At 54.9% G+C, this 21,608-nt stretch overlaps 1 protein-coding gene across 1 annotated transcript in view; it reads right to left on the reverse strand.

The window, feature by feature from the left end:
- Positions 1–20,535, reverse strand: part of SRRM3 (serine/arginine repetitive matrix 3) — a 61,011-nt gene extending 40,476 nt beyond the window's left edge. The window contains 1 exon segment of the mRNA XM_070483938.1: positions 20,403–20,535. The gene's annotated coding sequence lies outside the window, so the exon portion shown is untranslated.
- Between the last annotated feature and the right edge of the window lie 1,073 nt (positions 20,536–21,608).

Below are 21,608 nucleotides of genomic sequence, written 5' to 3' on the forward strand. Positions count from 1 at the left end.
GCCCAGCCCCTGCTACACAGCTGCTTGCAACTACCGGGCAACCAGATGGGTCTCTGGGACAATTTTTAGTTTTATTTTTCTTTTTCCTACAGGCTCAGTTTAAATGCCTTCTTCCCCCAAACACCCATCATCCTGACTCTGGCCTGTGGGGTCACAGACTCCACATGCTCCTGCCTCTGTGTCTGCTCCCAGGGCAGCCCCCAGAAATGAGAAGATGGAGCCTTCTCTGGGCTCCCGTCCATTCCCACCACAGATGCAGTTTTCGGTTTCCACTTTGATCTGTCCAACTTTTCCAAAGCCAACATTCCAGGGGGGAGCCTGATTCAGACGGAAGCCCACCAGTCTGTCCCCTCCTTTGTTCTGAAACACGGCTTCTGAGGATGTGACCAAAAGTGGCACTGACATTAGCTTTCCAGACAGCCACATCCTCCTGCAGGCTCAGGGTGATGTGGGTGTCAGCACAACCTGGGAGGTAAGAAGCCTTGGCTCCACGCTAGACCCAAATTAGAGCATGTGCTCGCACACGTGTGCACACACACACACACACACCAAGGAACTATCTTAACAGAAGGGAGGCACCTCCTGAGCTATTTCCATTTCCTTTCTCCAAGGCTCTGCCAGTTGCTAAGCAACAGAGAGGCCTCCTTCCCAGGGAGTGGGATTGGAGGGAGGGGAGGGGTGGAGGGAGGTGGGAAGAGAAGAAGGGATGGGCATGTCTGGGCATCCCGGATGGGGCCTTCCCTGCAACGCAGCCCCCTAACAACACTCCCCTCACTCAACACACACTGGCTCAGAGTGATGGGGTGGAGGATGGTCAGAGCCACCAAGACTGGAAGGCAGAGAAGAGAGAGGGGGACCACGAGAGGCACAGGAGGCTCTGAAGGGTACAGAGTGAGAGGCAGTGACAGTGGTGATGAGAACATAAGCTCCTTTCATATGTCCATCCCCCTAAAGCCCAAGTCCCTGGGTTCTAGGCCAGGCTCCTCCACTCTTTGCTGTGTGACCCTGAGGACATCAATGACCCTCCCTGAGCCTCTGATCCCTACCTGTGTCTGGCAGCATCTTCCAGACTCTTCAGGAGAGGAGGGTTTTGGGGGGTTTACAGACCAAAGCTGTCCTAACCTCTCTTTCCACCCGTGAACTCTGCTGGCTTCCCGCCTCTGTCCTAGCCTAGCCCTGCACCTCAGCTCTGGCAGGGCTTCTCCTGGGGTGCCCCACAAGCATCACCCATTCACCAGGCCTCACACAGAGTCTGGGAGCCCTGCTGCCCACCTGCCTTGACCACGGTGCTTGGCTCAGGGGTGGCCCTTCCGGCTGTTGGTCACCTGAGCCCAGGACATGTGTGGAGCTTTAGATGCCTGTTGCCCTGGCCCACTGCAGCTTATCTGTCACCAAGTTTGGCTCCTCATCCCGTCTTCTCAACGTCACTCACATTTATCGGCTTGCTCTCCTCCAGTCACTACCTCAATCCAAGCCCCTCACTCTGGTCTATTGCCTCAGCATCCCGCTGGCCCTCCTGCCCTCTCCGTCCTGCTCCATCAGTAACCTGGGAGATGGATCCAGGAGCAAATCAGACTGTGTCATGCCCTGATTAATAGCCTCTAGTGGCTTCCATCCCCTTGGCTTAAAGTCTTGACGTGGTGTGCCTTCTGGTCTAGCCATACCCCTCCCCACCCCTGACTCCTACACAGATTCTCCATCTCTCTTGCTTCCAGGATTTTCCAATTGCTGCTCTCTTCCCCTGGGACACTCTTCTCCTGCCTCCTATGTGTCCTCAAAGTCACTGCTCGTAGGCATCACCACCTTCTGGAAAACCTCCCTTAGCCCTCTGGCTGGTGCCACCCTCCCAGGGCTCTCACCACTCACTGTGGTCACTGAGGGCTCACAGGTCTGGTTCCCTCTGGGCTGGGGGCAGTTTAGCTTTCAATTCCAAGTGCCAGCAAAATGCCTGAGCAGGTGGGGCTCAATGCATAGGAAGTGAACAAGAGAAGACAATTACAATGGGAGGTAGGATAGAGCACTGCCTGGCACAGTCGTTAATACAGCCTGCAAGACCCCTTTGCATTTTGCCCTAGGCTGTCTTGCAGCTTCATCCCTTGCTACATCTCATCCTTCAACCAACATCCAGCCTCTCAGCCTTGGTCATCTGTACCCAGACACTTCTCACTCCTTTGTGCCTTTGCCCATGAGATGCTCCTATGCTGGAACTCTGTTTTCCCTCTTCTCCACCTAGAGGATTCAGCCCAAATATCACCTCTTCTGGGAAGCTGGGCATGCCTCTGAGGAAGGATGAGTCATTCCCTCCTTGTGCTCCCACAGCTTTTGTCCTCACCTCTTTAGATACTGAGGTTCAACTTGTTGCTTGCATCTTACCCCTGTTTTGGACCATGAACTCTTGGAAGAGAGGAGGGTCCCTTCATTCTGGCTCCCCAGAGCCTACCCAGCACCTGGCAATGCAGGAGGCATGCTGACAGTGTGGGGAGAAGGTGCTCAGGCCCCAGCAAGGGCCCATGGGGCCAGGACTTGAGTGATGCTGCTCTGCATGCTACCCCTCTGACACCAGCAAGGCTCCCAGCCTAGAACTTGGCCTGAGGTCCTTGAGGGCAAGGGAGGGGAAGCTGGTGGGAGCAGTTCTGAGCGCACTCAGATCTCCAGACCCTGAGAAATTCTATCCCCAGCACTCGGAGAATGCCTGGGTAAGATTGCTAGGCTGCTGAGGACCATCCTTCAGGATTGACTGAGGAGGAAGGGAGGGAGTGAGAGGGCGCAGGGGACAGATGCAGTATGGATTCACTGGGATAGCTGGTGGGATCTACCAGCTTCACCTGGTGACTTGGACAGCACCAGGCAGGAACCTGAGGCAGATTATTAAAAAGATGACCCCTGAACCCCTAGAGGAGGGGCCGGGCTCCTAAGAACGAGTCATTGCACACCATTCCCACTTCTGTCCAAGTTGGGGTGGCTGGGCCAGCAGACTGGGGAGTTACTGCGGGCACAGGGCCTCCCTGCAAGGCATCCGACGTTGTCTTTTACAGAATCCTTGTGAGATTTCAGAGGGAGAGAGAGACACTGTGCTGGGGAACTAGTTCTGCATGGTTGTGATTAGTGGATAGGTTGGCCTATGCTGGAAGGGAGCTGATTAATGGGTTAATGTCACGTTAGATGGAGGTGTTGAGTGGAGGACCATAGGGCACTCTCCTCACCCATGTCTGATCCAACATGTTCACCTTGACCGATGGAACGTTGATCACCTGATGACCAGATTCACTGAGGATGGCACCTTGGAAGGCTCATAAATAGAGTCAGAATCTAAAAGGGCTGAATTGACTGGAAAGATGGAATCTAAGAAGGTGAAACAGGATGGTGAGAAATGTCTCATTCTGAAGCTGAGTCCCAAACTAACTTTCTAAAATTGGAAGGGATAGACATAGTTCAGAAGCAGCATATTTAGGAAGGACTTAGGAGTTTTCAATGGTCACAGACTCAATTGGAGTCAGTATCATAATGTGGCTGCCAAAAGTGCATGTTATCTTAGGCTCCATCAACAAAAATACAATATCTAGAATGGGGAGATGATAAGAATATACAGACATTCAGAATCCCTATCTTCAAATACTTGAAGGATTGTCGAGGGTTTAGGCCAAACCTAGCTGAATCTGCTAGGAAGCTTGTTAGAAGTAGGTAGCGTTGCCAGATTTGGCAAATAAAAATACAGGATGCATAGTTAAATTAAATTTGAATTTCATGAATTTCGTATTTAGGACATCCTTATACTAAAAAAAATTCATTGTTTATCTGAAATTCAAATTTAACTGGGTGTCTTATATTTTCTATGTCAATCCTACCTGAGACCCACCCCAGACCTACTAAATCCAAGATCTCTGGGGGTGAAATTGTTATTATTCCCTGAGTGATCCTGATACAGACTATCCACGGACAAGCAATTGGGAGCTGGTGTCTAGAGCAGCAGTTCTCAAGTTTTATTAGGCATCAGTGTCATCTGGAGGGCTTGTTAAAACACAGATGACTCTGCTCAACCCCCAGAGTTTCTGATTCAGTAGATCTGGGGTGGCGTCTGAGAATTTGCATTTCTAAGAAGTTCCCAAGTGACCCCGATGCTGCTGGTCCTTGGACCACACTGAGAGGAGCAAGGACCTAGCCAATCTGAGTGGTTCCAGAAGAAAGCCAGGACCTCTGCAGGGAAGTTGTCTAGAGTGGACTTCAGTGAAGCCCAAGAAAGGATTTTTCCCCCAGCAATCAAAACTTAAAAAAAACCCCAAACACTTCAGTTCATCCCAGAAGGAGGGAATTCCCCATTATAAGAACTGTTCCAACAGGAGAGAGACACTATATTCACTCAACAAACACCCAGCATCTATTCTGGGCTCCACCCTATGAAAGGCTGGGGATTTGGAGATGGAGAAGACCCCGTTTGGCCCTCTAGGAGCTCACACGCTGCTCTGGGAGACCAAAAGGTATCAGAGTGTAGTGTGAGAAAAGAGAACTTGAGAAAGGTCTGCAGCTCTGCCTGGTCGATCAGGGCAGGTTCCCCAGAAGGGGTGGGAAGGGGCCAGAGATGGGGACACCAGAGCAGGTGATGCCTGGACCACGATTCAAGAACTAAATGGACAGGCTTGGCAGGACTGTGACTGACTGGTTGTGGGGGTGGCAGCGGGGGGCGGGGGAAGTATGTTGGATGACGTTGGGTTTCTCCCTGGCTTGGGTGACCAGGTGGATGGTGCAGCCATTTACCGTGATGGAGAACATGGAGGGCACTGTGGAGGTACGTTGAGAGTGGGGAGCTTGCTGGGGTCAAGCAGGCAATGGACTCTAGAGTCCTAACCCTGACCTTAACTTTTTTTTTTCTTAAAGATTGGCACCTGAGCTAACAACTGTTGCCAATCTTTTTTTTTCTGCTTTTTCTCCCCAAATCCGCCCTGTACATAGTTGTATATTTTTTAGTTGTGGGTCCTTCTGATTGTGGCATGTGGGACGCCGCCCCAGTGTGACCTGACGAGCGGTGCCATGCCCATGCCCAGGATCCGAACTGGTGAGACCTTGGGCCGCCGCGGTGGAGTGTGCGAACCTAACCACTCGGCCATGGGGCCGGCCCCCTGACCTTAATTTTTAAAGTCTTTGGGGCCATTGACCCTTCATGAGCAGCAATGAGAGCAGAAAATTTCTCTACTGCTGATTGGCTGTGAGACCCTGAGAAAGTCTCTCCTCATCTCTGGATGCTTATTTCTCCACTGGACAATGAGGGGGTTGGACTCAAAGATGCTACATGTCCTTTCCTATTCTGGAAATCTAGGTAATACTAACTACATATATATACTACCAAGCCTTCAGCCCGCCCCCTTCCTGCTGACTTAGTCGGTGGCTGGACCCACACCAGCCACCCCCAGAGCTCAGCCCTGAGGCTGTCCCCAGCACTGGGTCAGGTCCCAAGGGTAGGCCCAGATGCTGAGCTGGCCAAAGCCATGTGCAGATTAAGTCACGAAGCTCTAATTTAGCCAGCAGACAGGGGAGCATCTCCTCTTCTGCCAGCCAGGAAGTGGCTAAAGGACCAGAGCCCTGACTTCCAAGCCTCATGGCTGAGTCCCTGGGTTTGCCTCCCTCTCCCAGACTCAAGTGCGAGTCCTCTAAGGAGCCCCGGCCAAGGGCAGGATGGAGCACAGTCTGGCTGCTGGAACTGCAAGTCCAGCCCTGCAGGTAGAGATTAATTGAAGGTGAAACAGCCCATCTGTACAGCAGGGTCCAGTCTGCTGACAGGTACAGAGGCCTCTCAGCTAATGAGATCGTCACTCACCCTGGGGCACAGAGGGGTAGGATGCTCAGGCCAGTAGTGATCTGGCTAGGTCTGGGGAGAGGGAGATGTGGACCACATATATGTCTGAGGGGGAGGCTGGGCCCTGTCTGGGGAACCCTGGTTTGACGGCGACACAGCACCACGCTCTTCGGGAACTCATGAGCTGTGTGACTTTTGTCATGAGACTTAAACGCTGTGCCTCAATTTTTTTTGCCTGTAAAATGGGACTAATAATAGCACCCTCCTTATAGGTTTGTTGTAAAGAACTAATACATGTGAAATGCTACCACAGGACCCAGCATGCAATGAAGGTCTCATCAGTGGTACCGGTGGTCGTTATTATTATTATATCGGTGGTGACTGTCCTCTTTTGGAAGTGGTGGGTGCAAAGAGTCCCTAGACATCCAGGGGAAGATGTCCAGGAATCCTTAGATCATGGGTCTGGTGCTCAGGAGGCTGAGATTTGGGAGTTGCCATTATGTAGCTGGCGACTGAAACCTGAGAGTGAACAAGGTTGTTGACTGTGGAGGGAGAAGGAGAGGGCAGAGGCCAGAGCCCAGGGCATGGGGTGGGTGTCATTCCACCCCAGGGATGGAGGGATGACCTGGGCCACTTTCCCCTCGCCTCCCCGGCAAACTCCGCCCCTCCCCATCTCTCACGGCGCCTCGGCCTCCAGCACCATGGACAGCACCCACGGCGCCAACCCGTGGCCCCGTTTGCTGCCGGTTCAGAAGCCTTTCTCGCGCGGGGGGCAGCACCCATTCCCCTGAGGGCTCCTTCCCTGCCCTGCCTGCCAGACACTCATTCCCCCAGTGACAACGCCAGGACTCAGGGCCTGCACACCCTCAAAGGTACAGATCCCCACAGCTTCAAGTAACCCCTCAATCCACAGTCACACACAATTTAACTACCTTCTTGCCACTAAAGTCTTTCTGCTGTCTCCTACTGGCCCAGGAAAGTGGAGGGTGAACAAAGAGCAGTGAATTTGGAGCCAGAAGACTTGAGCTTGAATTAGGCTTCACCACTTCTGCCTGGGTGACCAGAGAAACTTATTAAACCTCCCTGAGCCTCTATTTTCTCTTCTGTAAAATGGAGACAATACTCCCTACCTCATAGCATGGTGGGGTCGTTCATTCTTTCAGTGACAAGCTTGTTATGAGTACAGATCTTGAATTCCAACCCCTGCCCAGTTCCGGGGGTGGGGGGGGGGAGGCATAAAAGAGACCAGAGAGGGTCTACTTTCACCTGCAGTGGTCAGGGAAAGCTTCACAAAGGCAATGGTGTTTGAATTGGCCCTTTGAAGGATGAGTCTTCTCTATGTAAGGAAGGAGGAGTCCAGGCACAGACAGCACAGGCTGAGAGGAAGGGCATGGCAGGGTCCAGGGACCGGGGACTAAGAGGGCCAGGGTGGTGTGGGATGCTTCCCATGAGGGTGGGGGCTGCAAACACAGAGTGAGTCTTTCCAGAGAAAAAGCCGAGTGTGAGGAGAGGGGGTGGGGAGGGATGTGCCTCCTGAGTTTCCTGGAGGAAAAAAAATCTTTGTAACTGTCAGAAACGTGATGAAACTGACAAACACACATGAAACCAGGTACTTAGGTTGTGAAACTAAGTCTGGGTTTTGTAGAACGAGTATACAACAACAAAGGTTTGAAAAGACATTTTATCAAGCTGGAAAAGAAAACCTATCTCCACTGTGTACAAGGAATCTAGGCATGCCCCCACCCCGCCCCAGTCCTGGGCAGTGAAGCCAGCCTGCATCTACGGCACCGACGTGTCCTCTGGAGCACTGTAGGGAGGGGGCTCTCTTGTCAACCCTTCCCTTCCTTGTGGGGGCCCTTCTTCAGACCTCCAGCCTGTGAGCAAGAGCATGGAGAGGGGGCAAAGGTAATCAAGCAGTAGCTAGAACAAACTGGAAGCCCTCCCGATGCTCCCTGACCAAGAAGGTGGGGCTGAGGGGTAGGGACCACAGGACCGGGAGATAGCCCCTCAGCTTTAGGGGTGGGTCACTCATTCATATCAGTTAGTCAGTGAGTGGTCACTCTGGGGCACACCAGAAGACGAGAGAATGCAGGGGGAGAAGGACTGATACCAGCAAAGTAGCAAGATAAGGGCTGGGATGGGGGACATGGTAGAGACCTCAACTAACTTGGTGTGTGTGGAGGGGAGCATAGCTGGGAGGTCTTCCTGGAGGAAAGATTTTTTTTTTTATTTAAAGATTTATTTTTCCTTTTTCTCCCCAAAGCCCCCTGGTACATAGTTGTGTATTTTTAGTTGTGGGTCCTTCTAGTTGTGGCATGTGGCATGGCGCCTCAGCATGGCTTGATGAGCGGTGCAGTGTCCGCACCCGGGATCTGAACTGGTGAAACCCTGGGCTGCCAAAGCAGAGCACACGAACTTAACCACTCGGCCACGGGGCTGGCCCCTGGAAGGAAGATCTTGAAGTGTATGTAGGAGCTGGTGGGATAAAGAAAGGGAGCAAGGATGTCTTGGGCACAGTGTGGAGCATGTGGGAAGCTGATGAAAGCACAAGGGCTCCTCTGATTTCACTCTAGGGTCAGCCACAGAGATGAGGCTGAGAGATGAGGGAAGAGAGACGGAAGAGCGTGGGCTTGTGCACAGCTGAGCACCATGGGACAGGAGGGGACTGGGGAGCTAGGGCTGGAATCTGCAGGCAATAGGGAACCAGTGAAGGCCGAGGAGCTGGGAAGTCACAGTCAGATTCGCATTTTGGAAAGAGTTCTCTTGCTGCCTCGGGCCCTCACTTTTGGTGGCCCCTGCCCTTTGGAGAGAGGTCTGACCTTAAGGGACAGGCTAGTCCACATTAAGCAGGACAGACTTGTACAGATCGGCAAGTGGCAGAAGAGCCAGCCCGGGTTCAAATCACTTCCTATGTGCCCTTAAGTGACTTAACCTCTGTGCTCAGTTTCCTCATTTGTAAAATGGGGTTAAAATAAGTAACCCCTGAGGGGTGAAGGCATTAACATATGTACAGTGCAGCGCCCGGTAGTAAGTTCTATGTATAAGTGTTAACCGTCAGTATTACCCACAAACACTGCCAACCAGGCTAAACCACATGAGTTCATCAGTAAGAAACATAAATCAGCGTCCATCAGAACGGATCCGGTAGACAGTGTGCATTCCAAATCAGTACCAACTGGTGAAGACTCGTAGGTCATTTTTCACAGATACCATCCCACGAGGACCAGTAGAGACCAGTACTTGCTGGGAGAAAGGCACTGGGGCAGCCAGCAGTGAGAGAGTTAGCAGAGGGAGCTTCTTCCCTGCCTCCTTGGAGTCTCTCTCGGGAGGCCTGGCACGGCTGTTTGTTACCCAACCCTCGAGAAGACGCTGCAGGGAGGCAGGGAGGAGGTTGAAAGCCTTCTTTTCAATTATTCAGCAGCCCAGCTTCCTGCCGCCCCTGCTGGAGCCAGAGGAAGGCCGTGACCAGAACCCCCAGGCTGGGTCTGGCTGGGTTGAGGCGAGGAGGCCTGCGCCACAGCCCTCGCGGGCCCGCTCCTGCCCTCAGCCATCCGGCCCTGCGCTGGGCCCAGCTGTCCCTGGAGAGGGCTGCGAGCTGTCCCCTTCCTTGCACTCTCAGCCTGTGGTTGCAGCGGAGGCCGTGGGGCTGGACAAGTTCCCAGGGCCAAGATGGGGTGTCCAGGCAGGCCAGGGAGGGAGGGCAAACCCACTGTCCGTGGGAGAAAGCCCAGGCAGCTTAGCTGGCACCTGGGTCCTGGAAGCCTGTCCAGACCGCTCTGCATCTCGAACACATGGCACTCTGCTCCGCCCGAGAACACACTGGCCCATGCTGCTCCCTGCGCCTAGAAGGCCCTTCCTCTCCATTCATCCTGCAAGACTCTGTTCAAGCATCACCTCCTCCGTGAAGCCTTCCCTGACCTCTGGGGGACACATCTCCGCTGTGCTCCCAGAGCCTGACCCTCTGGTTACCATTCTCACTGCCTACCTTATTCTATTGCGACTGTGCGCTCCCTGGCCTAGTGAGGGCTCTCCACGGGCAGTGACTGGGTTGCGTGCATTTTTGTGTCCCTTGTGCCCAGCACAGAGCTTGGCACAAAGCAGCCATCTGCGAACGCGTGTTGAAATTCAGCCTGTGTTTGAGCTGATTGAAAGCTCACTACTTGTTTTTCACTAGCTCCAGCCCTGAGGACCTCAGTGGACAAGGTCCCTAGTTACCACTCTCAGTACGTCTAGACCATGTGCGTGTTGACACCTGTGTGGGTCACACTGTCATATACTTTGTAAGCCCTGGAGTGCAGCTCTGTCTTTGAAGGGATAGGAAGGACTCGCCTGGCACCCAGGGCCCGTGTCCCTGTTCCTGTTGGCTCTGATTTGGATTCCCAGAGCAGAGGCTAGGATCTGGGTGGCAGCTCCCCAGGACAAGGAGGCCTCAGCTGTCTGCTCCCTACAGAGGGGCCCACAGATCAGGCAATATAGGCTGGGGAAGATCAGTGCAGACTGATGAAGCTCAGGACAGGCCACGGAGAGCCTGAACCAGGACTTCAGACTGGATCCAGCAACAGAGGACAGTGGGAACCCACAGACCGATGCAGACCAGTATCATAGGCCAGTGGAATAGGGTAGAACATGCAGGACTGCTCACAGTTCAACCCAGTAGGCAGACCTGTATAGACCAGTACTGATACCAAACTAACACGTGGTCTCCTCTTCCTACACTGCAGTGGAACAAAGGAACCCTTGCCACACCAGCCCGCTCTGCTTCTCCATGGGGCCCTCGCTGGCCCGGGAGCTGCAGCTTTTCAGCCTTTCACCCTGTGGCTGCCTGAGCTGGAGTGGAGAACTGGGGAGTGGGGAGCCTGAGAAAGAACCTTTTCATGGCTGAGCTGTCACTTATGGCATGGGCTGCTAGGGAGGTGGTGATCTCTGTGTCCTGGGGAGGGTCCCAGCCAGATGGCCTTGGCAAAGTGTCCTAGGGAGAGCGACCTGTGTGTCAGGACTCCATGCTCTCCCAGGTCTGTCCCAAGCTGGCCTCTGAGGCTGACCCTAGAGTGAAATCAGAGGAGCCCTTGTGCTTTCATCAGCTTCCCTCACCCCTTCACCTCCTTCTCCCTGCCAGGAGCAGACCCTCTCAGGCTCACAGCTGGCAGTGGGGCTGAGGAAGGGTGAGATGGGCTAGAAACCGTCTGACTAGATCTCTTTTCCTTTTGGGGCTTCAGTTTCCCTATCTGGATGAAGTGTCCGAAGGCTGGGGCCAGGATAGGGCTAGGCTCTGGGTCCCTGGCAGTCCAAGACTGAGAAGAATCAAACTTGGGTGGTGATGTGCCTCCCCAGCCCCTATCAGCAGGAAGGGTATGTTCTGGACAGACAGATAAGCCCCTTCCACCCACTGGGGAGAGTGATGGGAGAAGCCAGGGGCGGCTGCCTCCACTGCCCACACAATCTCATTATGGAAAATTCCCTCTATTGACTCAGCTCTAATCAGGCAGCTGCCCTGGGCATCCCCCCCAGGTTTCTGCTGGGCCGGGTGAGATCAAAGAGAGAGCCGGGCTGGGGGCTGGAACCTCAACTGCCATTCCCATCGATCCAGATGCGCCTCTCGTTGCTAGGCAACAGCCTCCAGTCTCTTCTGGTCCTTCCTCCCCCAGGGGCTGCAGGATTGGGCAGGAAAGGGAGAGACCCCACATTCATTCTTCAGCCTTCTCTTACTAAGCTAGAGCTCTCTGTCACCAAAGTGGGAGCCTCTCCTCCTGTGCAGGAGGTGCCCCTCATTCTGGGAGCTTTACTTTCCCCCCAATGGACCCCTTTTCCTCCCTCACATTTGTATTCATCTCCAGAATACTTGAAATCCACACCTGCTCTGCCCCATGTAAGCACTCTCTCAGGAAGACAGGCCAGGGAGTCACCAGAGAAGGGAAGGGATCTTCAGGGGGTCAGAGAAAAAGTCAGGATGAGACCAGGCTACCAAACTTCCAGCCCAGCTTTGGACGAGATGTGGGAGCCATTTAGTCTCGGGAGAATGGCTCTGAAGACAAATTCACACTCCCAGTTTTGAGTGGGTTGGCTTTTTTTTTTCTTTTTCCAAAACGTAGGATGCGTTTCATAGTAGTTTTTTCTTTTTTGTTTCAAGTGCTATAATTTAAAACTGTAAGTTGTGTTTTGAAACAGGCATAAAAATGTACTGTGGATTTTGGGGGCTGTAATTGACTAAATAATGCAAATTGATCATTTCATCACAGTTTAATATTTTGCATATTTTATCTACCCTATACTGCTCATCCTCCCCCCACGCTCCCCCCTTTTTTAAACTGAATATGTGTGCTTCATCCTAGCGGTTGTTACGTGGTGACCTACTTATATCATGGCTGGTTTAGGATTTTAAGGTCTCTCCCCTCCAAGGTCTTCACAGCTCTTGGGGATGGAAAGTCGCTGGTCCCTCTGGGCCCCCATCAGACCTTTTTTTAAGCAACTAAGGGAGAGAAAGGGGTGATACGCTTCCCAAAGTGTGAAGAGCCAGAACTCAGGGGTCCAAGGGCCCAGCCCGCAGCACCGCCAGGAGGGGCACAGTCCCTGGGCAGCAGTCCTGGGGCTCCTGGTCCTGCCACTGCCTGCCACCTGCTCCCCCAGCTCCACAGCACAGTGACAGCTCCTCCCCGCCTCCCCTGCCCAGCTCCAGTCACACACTTCAACTCTGAGAGGCACAGCTTTGTAGGGTCCTTGACAAATGGTAGCCAATTAATGTCAATTAATCTGATTAGCCTAAATAGTTAATTAAGCAGTTAATTAACAACATCATTGACAATAACCTACGGCTCCTCGGGGATTGTGGGTGCGAGGCAGGAATGGCAGTGGGGGTGCCCTCCTTGCTCTGGGAAGTGGCAAGCCCCTTAAGGTCAGATTGGGTTCGGTTGCTGCTCATGCAGCTGTGGCCTCTCTGAGCCTTCACCTTGCTCTGCCATCAGCCCCAGAATCGCCATCAGGGCGTCCAGTCCAACCCCAGCCACAAGCCCTCCGCAAGACCATGTCCAGGGGTGAGAGGGTCTGAATTCTGTGGGAGAAGCGGAACCTCAGCACAGCAGAGAAGAGAGAAAGGCCTCCTGTCTGGGAAACTGTTCCCCACTAAGATCCCAGAGAGGAGCTCCTGCCTCCACTGCCACCGTCCCCACCCCAGACCGTGCACCTCACAGCTTACAGCGCCCATCAGGGCCATGGGCTTCCCCAAGCTGCAGAGCAGCCCTGGAAAGAACTGTCACCCTTAAGCCAATCTGACAGATGTGGAAACCGAGCACCTCCCATATGCCAGGCCCTGTGCTTGCAGTGGGACCTGCAACAACGAATAACATGGGGTCCCTGCCCTCAAAGAGCTCCTCGTCTAGGGCATCACAGAACAGTGCAGCTTCTGTGGTTCTACCACGTCTTAGCTGAGCGATGCTGGTGACGTTATTAAGCTCTCTGTGCCTCAGTATCCTCTGCTGTGACCTGGCTCCTTCATAGGATGTGTGCGACTGAATGAGTTGGTACACTTGCAGCCCTCAGAGCAGTGCCCAGCATGGGGGAAATGCCAGGTGAGTTCCTGAGGATTACTGGGGGAGAGAGCGGGTAAACGACCGGGCAGGATAGAGTGTAAACGGTGCTGAGATGGGGCAGCACAGGGCACTTGGAGGAACGTGGAGGGAGGAGAGAGCAAGACGTTGCACAGAAGAGGCGAGCAGAGGCTGAAGCTCAAGGAGAGAGAGGATGAGGGACAAAGGGCATGTGCAAAGCCACAAGGCACTAGTTCTCAGCTCTAGCATGGACAGACCCTCAGGCCCTACACTCAGACTCTGAATGGGTGGGTCCCAGGAATTTACTTTTCATAGACTCTTCTGGAAATACCAAGGCAGGTACTCTGCCCCTAGAGACCACAGCTGCAGTGGTTCTGGGTGTCCCAGGTTGGGAGGAGCAGAGCCCCAGTGGGAGAGGCCCCAGGCCATATGACCCGTGTCCTGAAAGCACCCCACAGGCCCCCCTGTTCTCTCCATCTGTCCAAGTCATGCTCGCCCTTTGGGGGTGACCTTCCTGAAACAGCTCTGGCCGGTGCTTACCTGCTGGAAACATCCTTTGGTTTCTCTGCTGCCCACAGAAGGCCAGCCTCTCTCGACTGGCACCAAGGCCCCTTATGAGGCCTGACTCTCCAGCTTGGTCCTCTGCCCCTTGGCTCAGGCCCCAGCTCTCCAGCCACACTTTCTCCAAGTGCCCAGAGCTCTCTCCTCCTCCCTATCTCTGCTCATGCTGTTCCCTCTCCCAGAAATGCCCTTCCTCTTTTTCTTCCCCCTGCAAGCCTGCACTCATCCTATAAGGTCCATCTGTGAAGCTGGCTCCAAAGTCAACCAGGGAGGCAACCCCACCCCCCACCCTCCCAGTGCTCAGCAGCCCTCAGGATGCTCCCACATAACCCACATCCCAACCCCAAACATCCACCAGTGTGTGGGCCTCGCTCCCCACCAGGCTGAGGGCAGCTCCTCCCTCTCCCCAGTGCCCAGCACAGGGCTTGGGGATCACAAGGATAACTGAGCGTTTCAGTTCAGAAGAGCTGCTGAGCAAATATTTGATGAATGAAAGAATGACCATCTCTGCTTTCTGATGTCTGAGAAGCAGGGGACAGAGGAAGAGAGAATTCGGGAGGCAGAGAAGGGAGGCGTCCTGGGGACAAAAATGAATGGATCACAAGGACCCAAAAGCATATGTCAAACTGCGCCAGACAGGGAAGGGAGACAGGACTGCCTGGAGGCAGGACCTGCCAAGAGTCCCAGCTTCCCTACCATCCCAGGAGCCCCCTCTGGCACCCTTTTTGGAGAAGGGGTGGCTGGGTTCCTCTGCCAGTCCTGAAGCCCACTCCCCCAACCTGGGGTCTCTCTGATACTGAGGGCTGTGTCAGCAGCTAGGATGGACACGGAGGGCAGGCTGCCCCATCTCTCATCCTGCCCTTGCCCCTCCCCACGGGTCTTCCTTTCTCCCTGGGTGAACCTAGCCTGGAGCACGTGCACAGACACCCCTGTCAAATCACCCTGAGGCATGTCTCCGGTACCTGTGTCCCCTCTTCCACGGTGCCATCGCCTCCTCCCTGGTCTCTTCCATGACTCCCATTGTTTCCCAAATAAATTCCCGGCTCTTACAGTGGTTTTCAAGGTCCTTCAAGACCTGACCCGGCCCTCCACTCCCCCTGGGCTGCCCTCTGTTCCCAGGCACGCCCCTGTGCTGTGGCGATGTCAGATCATTCATCATCCCCTTAGGTCACAGGATGTGTCATTGCCCACACTATTCTCTAGAGTGCCATGCCTCTGCCTTCTGTCTGGCACCTTCCCTGTCATTCTCCAAGGCCCAACTTAAATGTCTCTCTTCCAGAAGCCTCCTCTGGCTGCCCACATGGCTGTGGGCATCTTAATCCCAGCAGAACCTCAACAGGATGTCACTGTCAGTTCCCTCACACCTCCCCTCCCGCTAGTCTGGGAGCTCCTCAAGGTCAGGGTCGGTGTCTGATTCCCCTTAGAGTCCTCACTGTTCACACTCTGCCTGGAAAACAGGAGGCGCTCAGTAGATGTTGACTCTGTGGTCTCAAACACTCAAATGGCAGCCCTCTCTGGGAGTGCACTGGGTTTTATCCTCGCTCAGTGCTTTCAGCCCCATTCCCTGAGTCACTTCTCATAGCACACCTGGAGACAGGTGTTATTACGCCCCCTTTGCAGAGGAGGAAAGAGACCTGACTGTGGAAGTTGGGGCCTAGATGTGATTGGAGCCCAGGAGATTGGCAGTGGCTTGATTCCCAGTTCTGAGCTCTTTCTTCTCAGGTCCTGCTGGATCCACATTCTCGCCCTCCCAGCGGGCAGATGACTCTCTCATGCTCCCCCTCCCCTGGCAGCTTTGGCCCTCCCCACCTCTGTCCCTGGCAGAGGGTTGTGCGGAGGAAGCAGGCCCACCTCAGTCCCTGGTTTACCCTGTCACGGGCCCCAAAGCCATCCTCTCCAAGGGAAATCCACAGCCAGCAGACCCCAAAGGTGTGCCTCACCCAAGAGGGCAGGGGAGGGGCAAGGTTCTCCCCACAGCTCTCACTGGCTCCCTGGGAGCAGTTCCACCAGTATGGCCATTAAAAGGATGGCTTTTGAAGAATCTCCAAAGACATTAGAGAATTCTCACAATAGGGGGAAAAAATAGGATGCCAACTTCCCCCGACAGCATATTCGCAGCTATTTAATGCTGGGCGTCTACGAACACATGGACAAAACCCCGGGCGGAAATACCCTCGCCGTGTTCACAGCAGCTATCTCTGGGCGGTGGGACTACAGACGATTTTTATTTTCTCCTCAGTTTCTCTATTTCCCAAGTCTTATACAATGAAGATGTGCCATTCTTCAAATCCAAAGGATTCAATGAAACTTACTTTTACCTGTCTCTATGCTGGGGAGTCCTGGGGAGTGGTGGTGGGAATGGGGCTCAGTGTGAGGAGGGGTCTCAGAGCAACAGGCCATGCTCAAAGCTGGAAATGGGCAGGCCCAGAGCTCCCAGCTCCGCAAGCTGCCCCTACCCCAGGGTCCGGTTCACTGGGCCCAGGCCGCCTCATAGCCCTGCCAGGCCCCGGCAGGATGCTGAGGGAGCTGTGGCACTGCCCGCCGGCTCCAGCTGGCACAGCAGACTCTGCAGTGGGCAGGAGGCCAGGCGGGGGCGGCAGGAGGCTGAGGCCAGGCTGGCTGCCGAGGAAGCAGCATCGCAGACGGTGGGCTGGCGGCTTTGGGCTATGGGGTGGGGGAGTCCCTGAGGGCTGGGGGCTGCTCCGGAGCCAAGGCACACAAGGTCACCTAGGCCTTTCTCCCAGGCCAGTAGTCAGTCTGGACAGCCTGAACCTCGTTCACCTGCCCAGGCCCCCTCAGAGCCCTGTTCTGGATGACATGAGTCAATGGGCCTTGGCCTCTGGGGATGGGCTGTCACCCTCCCGTGCTCATCACCCGGAAGAAGGTGAAGGGGCAGGAACCCAGAGGTGTCAGCAGGCACTGAGCCACGGTGAAGACCTAGGCTGGGCCAGGCTGGGGTCTGTCATTGTTGCTAACGAGTCCCTCCCTGTCACAGGTGCCTGTGCTCTTCTGGGCCTCCCGCCCTCTCACAGATCAATCTCTCCCCTCACTGAGCACTCTCTCCCCAACCCGCTTCCTCTCTGCCCCCCCCCCCCCCCCCACTGAGTGCTCCTCATGGATCCTTTCTCTCTTCATTCAGCCCTTCCACCTCTCTGAGCTCCCCACCCTTTCCCTGAGCCCAGGTATTGGAATTGAGAAGGAACTTCTCCATTTCTCGTCTGGCTGCTCCTCCTTGGCAAGCCTGGACCAGTCGCCATACCAACCCACTCCCTCTGCAGGGCCCTGTGTCCTCTCTTCAGAGCGTAAGCTACAAAATCCCTCCGTCTCCCCAGGACTCCATGAATAAGCCTCCACCACCACACCTCTGCTAGGGCGCACAGCGTGGGATAGGGCACCCGCGCACGTGTGTCCTGGGGGCCTCCTGGACTGTGGTGAACAACTCTGGGAGGTGTGTGGAGGGCATCTTCAGTTTCCTGCAGGTTGCCTCAAATCCTGAGCCACCAAAGAGCCCCAGGATCTCCACGTGAGCTTGTCCTGGAGGCCTCTCCATGTCTTATTTTCCCCCTTGAGTTAAGACCCCAAGTTTGAAGGTGGGAAGGATGGGTGAATTTTAAACCTCAGCTCCAAATAATAAATCACACCTTGAAACATTGGAGGTGACTTCTACCTCTGTCAATGGAACCACAGGCTTCCTGACACACAGATTTATAAAGCAGAGCGATCTTAAAGTCTTGGTGCTGGCAAGGCCTTTGGGGGGTCATCCAGTCAAACCCCATCAGTTTATGATTGAGGACACCGAGGCCCAAAGACAGGAAGGGAGTTGCTCAAGGTCACACAAGGAGCCAGAGTCAGAGCCGGGCCCAGAAAGAAAGGCCTTGGATTCTCGTCCCAGAGCCCTTTAGTTACCTCCACCACATGCCACTCCACAGCCCCCACTGGCCCACAGAGCCCTGAGTGACCTCCCTCATGAGAGCCTGGAGGATTGAGCATGGAGTGGTGCTGTGGAAGCCACGCTGGGCCCCTGAGGCAGTGGGCTAGGTTTGCACCCAGACCTTGCTCTGTGACCTTGGGAAAGTCACCTCACTTCCAGGCCTCGTTTTGCTCCTCTGTGAAAGGGAGACAGCAGCACCTTTGGCACAAGTTTCCGTGAGGATGAAATGAGATACTGGAAGTGAAGGTCCACGGCAGGGCTCAGAGTGTGCGCAGGAGCTGAGGAAGAGAGGTTGGGCTCCCACCAGCCTTCTCAGCAGAGCCCCCAGCTGGCGGCTGAGGCAGGAGGAGCCACGATTCCGCCCCTGTGGGCAGTAAGCAGTGGGCAGAGGAAGAGAAAAGTGAGCAGGAGAGGCTGACCCCAGCAATGCTGGCAGTTGCTTGTGACCATGGCCCCATCTCAGGGGCTGAGGGCTAACTGCTGAGAAAGGAACAGGCAGTCACCGGCTTGCTGAGGTCAGCAAGAGGCTGGCAGGCAGACCAGGTGAGAAGTGGGTGCAGCCGTGAGCAGATGGGCCTGCAAGACCCAGACTCCCCCTCTGGCATGCGGGACAGTGGTGGGGGTGGGTTACAGTGGGGGCACCGAGCTGGCCAGTTCAAAGCACATTCTACCTCCAAATATCCCAGTGACCTTGGCGGAGTCAGCTCCTCACTGCACTGCTCACCGTCACCCATATGCCTCAGGCTTCCCACCTGGACAGCTGGCATCATGAATCAAGAAACTGGCATTTGACTGGGCCTTGATATCAAGGGGCTGAGACAGGTCATCGGCTCCACTCCTGCCCCAGGGAAGACAGCTTGGATGGCTTCATGACCTTGGGAAAGTCACTCAAGTCTTGTTTCTCAGCTGTGAAATAGGGACAATGATGGCTTCCCTGTGAAGTTTTTGTGAGGACTAACTGAGCTAGCTATAGCATTGTGCCTAGCACGGAGCCTGGTAGGAGGCCCTCAGCCAATGTCCACCACCTCTGGGAAGACAAAGATGCGCTTCAAACAATGCTGAAAACTTTCCCACCTTTATCCAGCTCCTCCTTAAGAAACTCTTACTGACATACAATTTACTAACACTTGCCCAGTATTTTATAGTTTCAAAGTAGTTTCCTATCCATTATCTGGATTACTTCTTTGAACAGCAAAGTAGATGCTGTTAGCCCTGTGCCTGTTGTACAGATTGGGAAACAGGCTCAGAAAGGTTGAGTGTCTTACCCAAAGTCACATAGCTTAGATTTGAACCTGAGTCTCTCAGACTTCAGAGTCCACAACTCCTTACTCCACCCACCATCACCTCTTAAAATCCAGTCAACTCTATTCATTCTTCAAGAATTCCTCCTCCACCCCTCACAGGAGAGTGGGATGGGGCACAAAGTTAAGAAATCAAAAACTGGTATTGTGTGGGAGCAATTTCTTAGCCAGCTTGATCCTATTTCTGGTAGGGGAAGAATCTGGCACATGCCGGGGCCATGACCTTAAGGTGGCCCCTGGATGGAGAAATTCTCCAGCCCCTGCCCTGCTTTCCATCAAAGCATTTGCCTTTTCTCTTGACACAGGACAAAAGACCAGCCCAGGCCCCCTGATGCCAGAAGTGGGTGAGTGAGTAAGGGGAGTAAGAAGTTATGGCTGGGATGGAGCACAGGCATTGGAGTACCAGGACGGACCTGGGTGCCCTTCTCTTGCTCTACCCCAAATCCATCCCCACAGTGGACCTGCTGCCAGGAGCAGGAACTGCAGGAGGCTTCAACTGTCCAGGCAGGAGCCCTGGGGGGGGTGGGGGGGGGGAGGAGGATGCAAGGCAGAGGCTGCGTCTCTTCTTTCATTTCTCCTTTTTACCAGGAATTTGCTCTGGGGCTGGGCCCACTCTGAGCTCCAGAAACTCTCCCTGGGCATCCAGAGAGGCCACAGAAAAGCCCCCTAAACTCCTAGTGGCTATTTTCTCTTCTGTGTCCTCTATCGTCTTCCTAGTGTGAGAGTAAATGCCATCCTGTGTGAGACCCAGTTCTCATTGCCAGCTCCTGCCTCCCAGGGGCACTTGGGCAGCTGGAAAAGGGGCCAGACTGTCCCCTGTGCTGCCACCTCCTGCTGGACAGACGCCCAGCATTCAGGAGGGGGCCTCTTCCCTCCACCCCTCCGAGTGAGCAGCATCTCCACAGGGTCCCTGCATTGGTCTCTCCCTTCCCTAGGGAGCAAGTCCTTCTCCTCAGTTGGGGGAGGGCAATTGGACTGCAGTTGGGGGCCTCCCTTGCATCCTCATGGGCCAGGCCATGGTCATTTTACCCAGGGCAGTCCTGCCCATGATCCGGCAGGGTTCTCACTTTCTCCATCCCTCTCAGCAAAATGAACAACGTTCCTAATCTCTGTTCCCTAGGTGACTCGCACCCTCTACCATACACTGTAGCAGTCCCCTAACACCTAACCTCTGCTCCGGGCTCTGTGAACCCTGGGCCCTGGCCCGGCTGGGGAGGCCCAAGGTTCAACCCAGCCCCAGCCCCTCTGGGAAATGCCCCCGCCCCACCGGGGGCTCTCACCTCGCCGCTGATCGCCGCACTCCGATGGGCGCTGGAGCCAGGCCCTCCGGCCCCGCTTGTCCGGGCCGCCTCCGGGCCGCCTCCTCGGCTCTGCTCGGCAGGGCAGCTCCGCGGCCCCCGCGGCCCCGCGCCCTCCGTCTCCCCGCGGGCGCCGCCGCCGCCGATTGCTGAAATGCTGGACAGCGCACCACCATGGAGGCGCCTCCCAGCCCGCCCGCCGGCCAGAGCGGCTCGGCGCCCACAGCGCCCTCCGCAGGCGTGGAGGTCCCCACCGCGAGCGGAGGCAGGGGACCCACGCGTCGCGGAAGGGCTCTCCACCGCAGCGACATTTGTTCCACGCCTTGCGGGTGGGGCCACGCCAGTCCCAGGAGGCTCCTGGGGCGAGGGAGCTTATTAATCTGCAGCTGGGAGTGGAACTCGGTATCCTGAGTCGTCGCCAGGACACTGTCCGGGCAGCGGGTGTTTAAGAGGGCCAGATACTGCTGGGAGACACGCCCAGGACGTCCCTTTCATCGTGCCTCTTGGTGGCCGGACCGAGGCTAGGCGAGGTGGTGGGGGACAGCCCAACGGCGAGAGATTTTGAGAATGGACTCGCTGGACCTTTGGTGACTCCGGATTCGGTGTCCGGAGTCCTGAGTTCAAGTCACCCTTGGATTACTCTTTTTGTGACCTTGGGTGGTCTGTCCCTCCTGTAACTCCTGCCTCCCTTCCCTTGACTGAACAGTGAATGGGTTGTGTGGAGGAAACTCAGGGGTGGGGGCAGGCTCTAGAAGGGGCTTTGGAAGCCCAGAGACCTTTCTGTAGTGGAAGCCAGGAACATGGAGGCCTTTGCTTGGAGCCACCAGTGGTGTCCACGTGGGTGTCTCAGGAAGCGAGCGGGACTGGAAGTGCCAGAGGAGGCCTGAGCTGGGCCAGGAGTAGAGTGAGGCAAGTGAGGTGCCCGGAGCACAGATTTTAAGAAGACATTTGTGTGATCCTGAGAGTCATCCGTGGATCAAGTATATGTTTGATGTCAGTCTGTGCGGGTTTATGTGTGTGTGTGTCCATCTGTATATATGTGCATCTATGTGCATCTGTTTCTGTATCCGTGTCTGGAATCTGTGTCTGTGTGTGCTCTCCTCCCCTCCCTTTCCCTCTCTTTCCCCCCAAATTTCTTCACCTATGTGTGCCTTTGGAGTGTTGGTATAGTGTGTGTGTGTGTGTGTG

This window comes from Equus asinus, chromosome 14 (genome assembly GCF_041296235.1).
Source record: "Equus asinus isolate D_3611 breed Donkey chromosome 14, EquAss-T2T_v2, whole genome shotgun sequence".
NCBI lineage: Eukaryota > Metazoa > Chordata > Mammalia > Perissodactyla > Equidae > Equus > Equus asinus.